This window comes from Ailuropoda melanoleuca, chromosome 4 (assembly GCF_002007445.2).
Source record: "Ailuropoda melanoleuca isolate Jingjing chromosome 4, ASM200744v2, whole genome shotgun sequence".
Taxonomy (NCBI): Eukaryota; Metazoa; Chordata; class Mammalia; order Carnivora; family Ursidae; genus Ailuropoda; species Ailuropoda melanoleuca.
In genome coordinates this window covers 139,528,355-139,540,356 of record NC_048221.1, presented here as the reverse complement: position 1 = coordinate 139,540,356, position 12,002 = coordinate 139,528,355, and positions in this window count along the sequence as shown.

Genomic DNA, 12,002 nt, shown 5'->3' with positions numbered 1-12,002 from the left:
CCCCCCTTTTTGGAAACAAAGACTATCCTCCAATGAATCCTTTGTTCTAGGCTGTTTCCTCCCTTTTTCTAAATTAGTGAGCGCCATTCATTCCGTAAGTTGTGAATTTCAGGACAAGAAAGACTTGTATCAATAAAAAATACCTCAGAAAAGAGTTCATAAATATTATCCCATTACATCTTGTTCCGATTTTGAAGGGGCAAATGGCTACAGGATTGCCCTGGAAACCCTAACTTTGGAAAGGCTGCCAAACTCAGAGCAGTTAGGAACATGTATGAGATAAGTCATTCTTGGGGGCTGTTTGAATTGAGCACTCTCTTTTCAAATGGATGAGCCCAAGGTAAGGTATCTTTTCCCAGTGCCTAGGCCTCCCTAAGGGAAAGGTACAGAGTTGCACAACCCATGAGAGACCGTTTAGCCAATCTGGAGCTCCACCTGAGCCCAGTCATGGTGGTTCAACCTGTGACCTGCCTCTGGGCCCGGAATGAGGGAGCCCAGGGGATGGCCAAAATATGATGACACTGTGGTATGGCTCTGATGTCACACAGGCTACTTCCTTCTTCTATCTTTCCTGAGTTAAGCATGACTTCAGCCCTGCTCATCAACATTTTAGATGAGATCTCCAGATTGGTCTCGAATCTCTCCACATCATAATATCAAAGCAGGTGAACAAAAAGCCCTTCTAGTCTTCTTTCTGGTATATCATTCTTGGACTCAGGATTTATATCAACCCCTGAGCTTCCCAGACACAGACAGAGATGGTGTGGAGGTTCAAAAAATGAATTTTTACAGGAAGTCCTTGTAACTGTTTTTCAGATGCAATGCCAAGCATTGGAACCCCACACAATTACTATAGATAACAAACAACAAATGGACCAGTTTCCTTTCTTTGCTTTATAAAGCTTGAAATTGCTTTTACTTACTTTTATTCCTTACTTATACATGACCTGACTTGATTATACCTGATATATTTTCACAAAGGCAGCTTACGATAAAAGAAGAGGTAAAGATTAAAACTCTTCAAGGAGACAAACTAAATGAAAGAAGGAGAGACAGAACAACAAAGAGATGGAGAAAGAAACAGAGATTCCTATCAACCATGGCAAATAGTCCAATCTCAGGAATTATATAATATTCATTATTTAGTTAAAAAATGTATCCCATTTTATGGGAGAAATAATTTCCACTCCCAAAGTCCTGAGAAAAATATGTCATGTAAAATCTTTATGAGATTTAAAATATGATAGAACAAGTCATCACTAATCATCCTTTAAGAACACAGAGAAACTCCATGGGTCTGTTTCTGGCCTCCAATACAAGCCAGTGGACATGATAAACTCATGGTCATCCTGTAAAGAATGTTCTGGTGCTGGGGCTCCTGGTAGTGTATGCTGGGAAAAGGGCTATGATCCAGCAAAAAGTGTTTGCTCTGCGCCTGTAGTTGTTTTTCTAATCCGAGTTATGAGTAAAGCCTGGAGAATCTTGAAAAGTGAGTAGGCAACATAATTCTCAGATTATTCCTTTCAGATACCAGTTGTCTCAGATGGGCTTGTGACAAGAACAGCATGCCAGACTACCCAAATGGCTGTCATTAGGGAGGACCAGAAGGGCAGGCATTTTGTGTTATTGACTGAAAGAAGATCAATATGCTCTACCAAGCTGAGAGAAAACAATTCATTCTTTTTGTGAAAAATGAAAGATTGTGACATAGAGTCTTGCTTGATGGAAGATTTCCTCAGGTCTGTGGAGAGAAACGAGGGTGTTTGCAGGCAGGGCCAGGCCTTTTCAAGGAGCAGCTGTCAGGACCTCCCCCACCCCCACCCCCAAGGAAGCACCTACATTAAAGGAGGTGCAAATGAAGCCCTTGTCACCCATGAGGTTCAAGAAGAGGAAAATACACCTAAAGAAAGTGCATAAGAATTAATAAAAATGAAAACAGATTATTCAGCTAGAAAACAAAGCAAACCGAAAAGTCAAGGCAATAAAGGTGAAAGCGGACTCTGGTGTTTCTTTGTTTTTTGTTTTTTTAATGAAAAGTCTAATTTAAAAAGAGGAAAGTATTTGCCCATGGCAAGAGTATTTATCAGAAACCAACAGCAAATGTGATATTAAATGGAGAATTGCTACGAGAAGTGTCACTAAAATCAAATAAAATCTGAGAATACCTGTTATTCAAAATTGTGTTAGAGGGGATAAGTGAAGAAATTTAAAAAATGAAGTTGGTGATAAAAATAACAGAAATGGAGACAAATTTTCCTTACTCACAGATATTGTTATATGTTTAGAAAATCAAAGAGATTCACTTAAAATAACTGTAACTGATAATATACTGCCCTAAGCAGCAGCATACAGAACACATAGAGTAGGTTTTTAAAAAATAACCAGTTAGAAATTAAATGGAAAAATAAACAAATATGATATTAAATGCAACAATAAAGATGTCTTATATGAAATAACTATATTTTACTGAAAGATATAAAGAAGACTTCAGAATGACAGGCTTTATTCCTAATTAAAATGCCAATTCTCCAAAACAAATAATTCAATCTAATGAAATTTTAGTCATAATCTTAACAGAGGTATATTTGGGAACTGGACAAATTGAATATGAAATTTATATGGAAGAATAAATGTGTGAAGATTGCCAAGAACAATGTGAAATATATGCATAAATGAAGTGGATTTGTCCTATCAGATATTAAAATATTCTAAGAAGCTAAATTATAACAAAATATGGCAATCCCAGAAGAACAGAACAGAGGACTGATAAAGATATCCAAGAACGCATGGAATTTAATCTATAGCACATTTGGTATTGCAAAAAGATGAGAAAAAAAATGAAGTTTTTCTATAAATGATGTTGAAAAAATAGGCTACACATTTGGGGAAAAATAAGTTTTATCCCTATTTTACACCATACAGAAATAAATTCCAAAAATTAAAATATTTAAAGAAGACAAGTATTAAAATTAATATATGAGATTATTTTAAAGCATTCGTGAGGGAAGCTTTCCTAAACACAAATGGGAAAACCAAAAGCTATTGAACAAATAATGACCAATTTAATATTTTAACATTTAAAACTTCTTTAAGCAAAACATAACAAAAACTTAGTCAAAGAATAATGTAGTACCCCTAATATACATAAATTCTCAAAATTAATTTTACAAGACAAAGTATAAAAAAATAAAAATAAAAGACAAAGTATAATTGGAAAAATGTTGGGGAGATGTGAAAGCCGATTGATAAGAAAATTAAGCCAGATCAGTAAGTAGTTCAAGGTGGCTCGACTTCGACTAGGAGCCAGGGAGATGCAGCGTAAATGATAGATTCAATGCCATTGTTTGCCCCTCAGATTGATACAAGGTTTAAAATGATTGGTACCATCTCATGGATATATGAAGAATCAACATTATCATACACTGTGGGTGGGAATGTAAATACCTTCCTATTCCCACTTTCCTCCTATTCAACTTACAGTCCAGAATCTTTTATAGTATTGACCCCACTGAGCACCTTCAACTGCCCTGNAGATAATATTTATAACATAGGTGACAAAGAATCAGTACCCCTAATATACATAAATTCTCAAAATTAATTTTACAAGACAAAGTATAAAAAAATAAAAATAAAAGACAAAGTATAATTGGAAAAATGTTGGGGAGATGTGAAAGCCGATTGATAAGAAAATTAAGCCAGATCAGTAAGTAGTTCAAGGTGGCTCGACTTCGACTAGGAGCCAGGGAGATGCAGCGTAAATGATAGATTCAATGCCATTGTTTGCCCCTCAGATTGATACAAGGTTTAAAATGATTGGTACCATCTCATGGATATATGAAGAATCAACATTATCATACACTGTGGGTGGGAATGTAAATACCTTCCTATTCCCACTTTCCTCCTATTCAACTTACAGTCCAGAATCTTTTATAGTATTGACCCCACTGAGCACCTTCAACTGCCCTGAGCCTCTACCTTCAGTCTGCCTAATGTCTAATCCAAACCTTGTTAAACCCAGTCTCTGCCTTCTCTGTGGCTGCTCCTTAGTTGGATTTTGCTGGATGAAACACACACACAACGCCCCCCGCCCCGACACACAGAGAAATGCGTACACAGACACGCACATAAATGCACACAGACACATATACATATGCACACAGACACACACAGATGCACACACAGACACACACAGATGCACTCAGACTTACATGCACATACACACACACACACACACACACACATTTCTGATGAATTCCTCTCTCCTTCTGGCACACTGACTTCAGTGCCGCTGTCCAATACATGACCTCACCAACTTTTCGCTATTGATCTTACCCTTATATCCTCACTGCCGTCCTTAGAACCTAATGTCCATCGTAATTACTCCATTGACATTCAAAGGTCTCAAGAGGGTTCCCTTGATGCTCATGGCTTAGCAGTTAGAGTTTACAACATATTTTCCTAGGTAATCTGCTGAACTATTCTGCAGAAAAGTGTTCATCCTCAGTATCCAATCTTTCCTTAACACACACACATGCCAGCTGATGGCTCTAATAGAGACAGGAGAGGCAATCAAACCAGAATCATCTTACTTGACATACCATATCTGAAAAAAATCTGAACTTAAATCCTGTATTAGGGTTCTTCTGAGAAACAGAACCAATGGCTTAGCTATCTATCTACACACATACACATTTTATAAATATATTTATATAATAGTTATATTTATATATAAACACTTAAATTTATATGTAAATATATAATACATACAACACAGGATATGTATGTATAACATAGGATATATAGTCTATATATTACCATAGAATATGTATTACATATAATATTCACGTAATATATACTCTAGATGTGAGCAAGAGAGAGAGTGATTTTTTATGAGGAATTGGCTCCCACAAATAAGGAAGCTGAGAAGTTCCATGACGTACTGTCTCTAAGCTGGAGACCTAGAAAAGCTGGTGGTGGAATTCTCCAACTATAAGGAGAATAACATCCATACTTACTTCCCTTTAGTTTACTCTCTGTGACTTTCCATCACATTCAGACTAAAAGCCCATCAATTCCTACCTCATCTTCCCCACTCATTACTTCTCTGATTTAATTTCTGCCTACTTTCTCCCTTCTTCTCCTTACAGGTAACTGCACAACCTTCTTCTTTATCTCCTTCATATCTTTCCTCAAAAAAGTCATCTTATCCATGAACCTTATATGACCATATTAAAAGTTGCAAACTCCACCCCAAATTGCCTATTCTTCTTTCCTATATTATATATAACTCTACACCACTTACCGATAGCTAATATACATTATAGTTTCCTTATTTATTTTGTCTATTATATGCATTCTCCCACTAGAATATAAGCTACATAAATATAAAAATTTGTGATTGTTTAGTTGCATACTACATCTTCAAATATGGTATATCTCCTAGCAAAATGCCTCACACTAGGAGACATCTTAGTAAATATTCCTGAATGAATATTGTATAGACGAATGATTGAATGAAAATGCTCTCATCTCCAAGGTTGGAATCATCCAGGGTTAACTGGCATGTGCATCAACACTAGTTAGTAAATGTAGTTTAACTACCTGGAAGCTCCTCTTTACTATAGAGATTTCTGTAACTTTGGAGCCCTTAAGAAAATATTGGCTTGACTGTGCATTTGGTAATGTATTTTCTTTGACACAAAATGGACTCAAAATGGATTACCGACCTGAATATAAAACACAGAACTATAAAACTCCTAGAAGACAACATAAGAGAAAACCTACATGACCTTGGGAATGGCAATGAACTTTTAGATGCAACATCAAAGACTTGATCCATGAAAGAAAAAATTAATAAGAGGGACTTTATTAAAAATAAAAAAAAATCATCTCTGGGAAAGACAGTCAAGAGAATGAAAATGCAAGCCATAGACTTGGAGACAATATTTGCAAAAGACAAATCTGATAAAGGACCACTACTCCCAAACATACAAAGAACTCTTAATACTCAACAATAAGAAGATGAACAACCAGATTAAAAAGTGGGCAAAAGAACTAAAGAGACACCTCACTGAGGAAGACACACAGGTGGAAAATAAGCACATGAAAAGATGCTCCACATCATGTTATCAGGGAAATACAAATTAAAACAACCAAGATACCATTGCACTCCTATTTTCAAGGCCATAACCCAGAATACTGACAACATTAAACGCTGGTGAGGGTGTTAGAGCAAGAGGAACTCTCATTTACTGCTGATGGGAACACAAAATGGTGCAGCCACTTTGGAAGAGAGTTTGGCAGTTTCTTACAAAACTAAACATACTCTTACCATATGATCCAGCAATTGTACTCCTTGGTATTTATCCAAATGACTTGAAAGCTTAAGTCCACAAAAAATCTACATGTGAATGTTTATAGCAATTTTATTCATAATTGTCAAAACTTGGCAGCAACCAAGATGTCCTCCAGTAGGTGACTGGACAAATAAACCATGGTACGTCTAGACAAGGGAATATTATTTATCACTAAAAAGAAATGAGCCATCAAGCCATGAAAAGGCATGAAGGAAACTTAAAGGCATGTTACTAAGGGAAAGAAGCCAATCTGAAAAGTCTACATACTGTATGATTCCAACTATACGACAGTCTAGAAAAGGCAAAACTATGGAGACAGTAAAAAGATCAGTGACTGCCAGTAGTGGGGAGAGGGGAGGGAAGGATAGATTGGCAGAGCACAGAGGATTTTTAGGGCAGTGAAAATGCTCCATGGGATATTATAATGATGGGCACATGTCATTATACACTTGTCAAAAGCCACAGAATATAGAACATCAAGAGTAAATCCTAATGCAAACAATGGACTTTGGGTGATTGTGATGTGTCAGGGGAGGTTCACTGATGGTAACAAATGTACTACTGTTTCAAATGCTGATAATGGGGGAGGCTGTTTGTGTATGATAGAAGGGACGGACTATAATAGGGACTCTCTTCACTTTCCGGCCAATTTCACTGTGAACCTAAAACTGCTCTAAACAGTAAAGTCTATTAAAAATTGGCTTTGAATTATAAAGTCAAGTATACAATTGTTCTGTCCACTAGTGTTTCATAAAAATTACCCCCAAACTTAGAAACTTAAAATAATTTTACTATGTTCCTAGATTTTGTGAGTCAGGGCTGAGCAGAGGAATAATGGTTTCTCTCTGCTCCATAACATCTGGGCCTCCGTTGGAAAAATTCAAATACCAGGGGTGACCTGATGGCTGGAGGATAGAATTAATCTGAAAGCTTATTTACTCACATGAATGGCACCTAGACCAGAAAGATCCAAAGAGTAAATGCCTTCATGTGGCTTCACCATGATTCTTTAATTCTCAGAACATGGCAGCTTCAGGGTAGTTGGACATCTTATGCAGTATCTTACAGCTTTAAATACCCACTTTTTAATTAAAAAAATTCATATTTCAGTGAGTAAGACAGGAACTGCATAACATTTTGTAACTGGCCTCAGAAGTCATAAAAAGCCATTTCTGTGGTACTCTGTTGGTCAAACAATTACTAATCATCCTTTTTCTTGAGGATGGTAATTTGAATCCATCTATTAATAGATGAAGCCAATGTCACATTGTCGGAAAGCATATGGGAAGAAAATTATAGTTGCAAATATCTCTGGAGAATATAATCTGCAAAACAATTATGTAAACATGCATCTAGCTCCCTTAAAATCTCAAATTGAAAAAAAAAACCTCATGAACTTATAAGAGCCTAAATCTTATAGTATATCAAATATTTGGATAATTATCCCAAAAATGTATGCTCAGGATGCAGCTGATGCAGCACTTTGAGGAAAATATATAGCATCAGATGCTCATTTAAAACAGAAGAAAGGTCTAAAATAAGTTATCTATCTTCCACATTAAAAACTAGAACAACAAGAGAAAAGCCCAAATCAAACAAAAGAAATAATGTCATAAAGATAAGAGCAGAAATCATTAAGGTGGAAAACAGGACTGAAAAATCCATGACACTAAAAGCTGCTTATTTAAAAGTATGAATAAAGTTGTTAGACTTGTCATCAACTGATGAAAAAAAAAATAGGAGAGAAGACACGATTTACCAGTATCATGAGTGAAAAATATGAACAGTATTACAGATTCTACAGCTATTAAATGATAAAGGGATTTATGGAAACATTTAAAATAAGATTTAACAGACAAACTCCTTCAAAGACAAAAACTATGAACACTCACTCACAAATTACCTGACTAATCTTACATCTAATAAGGATCTGAACTAACATTAAGAAACCTTTCTACAAAGAAATCTCCAGGACTGGATGCCTTCATTAGAAAATTCTACCCAATATTTAAGAAAGAAATAATAACAATTCAAACAAATACTTCCAGAATCTCTAAGAGAAGGGAACAGATTCTAAAAAAATGTTATATGGTCATAATTGCTCTGATACCAAAAGCAGAAAGACTAAATTGCTCGGGACTGCCTTTGACAGGAAGTCAATATGAATGGAATCAAACAGTATGTAGCCTTAAGTTTCTGGAGCCTTTCTCTTGGCAATTTTTAAAAATTCACATGTGTTATTGCATATAAATGTTTTTCTTCCATTTTATTGCTAAGTAGTATTCCATTTTGTAGATAACCCACAATTTGTTTACCATTCACCAGTAGAGTGGATTTTAGATTCCACGACTGACACAAATTACCATTCTAAATATGTTCATGTCCTCGCTGATAAAGGACTAATATAACAGAAATACTGGTGTACAATGCAGCCTGCCTGTAATCTGTACTCTATAGCCCCCCGCCCCCCACAAAGGTAGAATCACAATAAAGATATTCTGATAGTTCATGCCATGAAGAAAGGAGGCCAGCTAAAGAAGCTGTTCAGAGGCATTTTATCTCTGATGATTACTTTCAACCGGATTGCCATTGCCATAAGTAACAAATTGCTTTTGACTGTGAATCCTTTAGGTACTGCTGTACAGTTATTTTCAAAGCTCAGTTGTTCAAATGCCTCCATTGCTGTCCCTTTTCCCTAAGTAACATGCAAGTTGTTAAAGAACTTGCTGATCTTTCTCAGGATGTACTCCATATTTTCAAAAACTTCTTTTACCATATCATCTCCCAATGAAAAATCTTTGAATATCCACTTAGTCCTTAATATAGAATTAAAGATATCCTGAAGTTACCTTCTTAGACTTAATTTCAATTTTTTCCAGTTATCTCCTGAGTGATCTATTTCAGAGATATGGTTTTGTTCATTTTCAGAATATACTTTTATATTTTTAAAGGTCAAACCATTGTCCCTACAGTTACCTTCATCTTGAAATTCCCAAACTCCTCCTTATCTGCTTATGTATCTAAATGTTACTTACTCTGAATCTCATCATAAACCTAAATTTCCAAAGTAAACTTGTACCTGATCTTTCCCACCTGGGAGTTATTTCTGTTTATTTTCTTCTTGTATTTTTTATAATAACATTTAAATAATATATCTAAACCTTACTGTATGGCAGGCAGTGATGGACACTGTGGAAATCATCAGGTTTTGTTTGTTCATTTGTTTCTTAATTCCCTTCTTAGTTACAAAATTCTGTACCATATCAATCTATTTGGGACGTGGAATTTGCCTCTCTCTACTGAAAATGATTATGTCAGGTACTCAATTTCCCAGACTCCCTTGTTGCAGAGTGGTGATCAGGCTTAGCCAATCAGACACAGTCAGCCAGGAATTTGAGTCAGGACTTAGTCATACAGAGTCAAGAGAGGGATGCTCTCCATCTGGCAGCGATGACATCAGCAGTGACAACAGTGGGTGCAATAAGAGTCATTGTCACCTGCTGGCATCTCTGCTCAGGAAGGCCTCGCCTAACTCATTTTGTACAGTAGTTTTTGCTGTGATTCCGGCTGCCTAGTCTCCCTTTCATATCCTTTTTTTTTTTCCCCTCCTTAACTTGTTTCTTAGGCTTCTGGTGATTTTGCTAACCACTCTTTACCCATTCAGTAAACCCCTTGTCCTCTTCAAATCAACTTGCTGATGGAGAATCCTTATCGAGCTGATGGAGAATCCCTTTCACTTACATTACTAGGTCACTGCAACAATACTGTAAGGTGGGTATTAATATTCTCATCTGCATATGAAGATACGAAAGCTGAGAGAGGACAAATAACTTGCCTAAGTCACTCATCTGGCACATATAATTTGTTAAACATTATGAAGCATCATATTTATCTTGCAGTGGAAAGATGATAGAGAAAGTCATGAAATAGCAAGTTGTCTGGGATTTGAAAGGTAAGGCAAAAAACTAAGCAGTAACTAAAAAAAAAAAAAGGCAGAAATAACCCTTCTAATCCAAAACAAAATTAACTTTAAGGTCGTTATTTTTGATGATGCATCTGACCTGTTCACGTTTCCTAATGCAGATTTTATTTCAGGCTGGTAAAGTTTGTATTTTCTCTACTGCAGATGAGACAAGGTAGGAAGGAGGAGGAGAGAACCAATGAGCAGTAACTGCTCTGGGACTGTGGTTGTTGGAGAAAGTGCACATGAAAATAGTAAACACTGGCTCTCCATCCAAGAGATTTCTTGAGGTCCTACTTCTGTTAATCCTTATAGCCTATTAAGACCACGTAATTTCTTTATCACTTATTAAAGAAAATCTCACAAATTCTATGCACAAAAATTTAGAAAATGCTTTAAAAATTATTTTAAAAGGTAGTACCCCTTTACTCTCAAACAGTAAGAGGTGGCAGGATCTGATAGATATTTGGGAACCATGTGCTTCTTTCATTTTATTGAAATTCTCAGGACGATGTCCAGTTCAGTATGTATGTCGGGATGCAAATGTTTTCTTGGCACTTTCTAAGAAATCTGGAAAGATCCAAACGAACATAAGAGCTGGTGGGTGATAAGTGTGTCACAACCAGAATTATAGATTTTAGCGCTGGGAGGAAACAAAGTTGCCTATTTTTAAAATATAAATTCCAACTGTTCAAAACCCTGTAGTTTCCAGGATTTAATTAATGTTCTCTTTGAGGGCCTGTTAATGAGGTGCAGAGACTTCTGGGTTAGCTTTTATTGGCACTCTAATAACATACAGTACATATTTAAAGACTATTTTGGAATGTATCATGCCTCCCAACGTCTGAAAAAGCGTGACTTGAAGCAAAGGAGATGGTCATCAGTGTGGATGACTCCACATAGGGCTCTGTCTAACACCAGTCCTCAACAGAAACGTGATGTATCGCAGGTAAGGGCATGACCTGGGACATCCCTGTATGAACTTGCTAGGGCTGCTGTAACAAAGTGGGACCGACTGCATGGCTTACGTAACAGAAAGGTACTGTCAGATAGTTCTGGAGGCTGGAAGTCAGAGATCAAGGTTGGAGGGTCTTCTGAGGCTGGGATGGATCATCTGTTCTGTCCCTCTCTCCAAGCTTCTGGTGGTTCCTTCGTTTGCAAATGCATCCCCCGATCTCTGTCTTCACCTTTATATGATATTCTCCCTGTGTGCATACCCGTGTTCAAATTTCCCTTTTTATAAGGACACCAGTTATACTGGATTGATGATCCACCCTACTCCAATAGCATCTTAATTATTTACAGTTGCAACAACCCTATCCGTAATTAAGGTCACAGTCTGAAGTACAGGGAAGAGGATTTCAGATGAATGAATGAATTTGGGAGGGACACAATTCAGCCCATAACAATCCCCAATGCAGACGAGCCAGCCGCCTCTGGTCACTGGCTCCTTGCCTGCTCAGCCTCTAGACTGCCTTTCCCATCTTCCTTCATTTTCTCTCTGCTCCCTGCCGTAAGGAAAACCCAGGACTCGCCTGAAGTAGACTTCTTTCTAATCTGCTGCTGGGGCCCTTCCAGAATACCACAGAGTAATACGAATCTGTCCATTCATTTCACTGGCGAGTTTAACAACGCTCTATCATTAGCCATCTTTAGTTCTTTATCTCAAAAAGTTGCTTATCTCC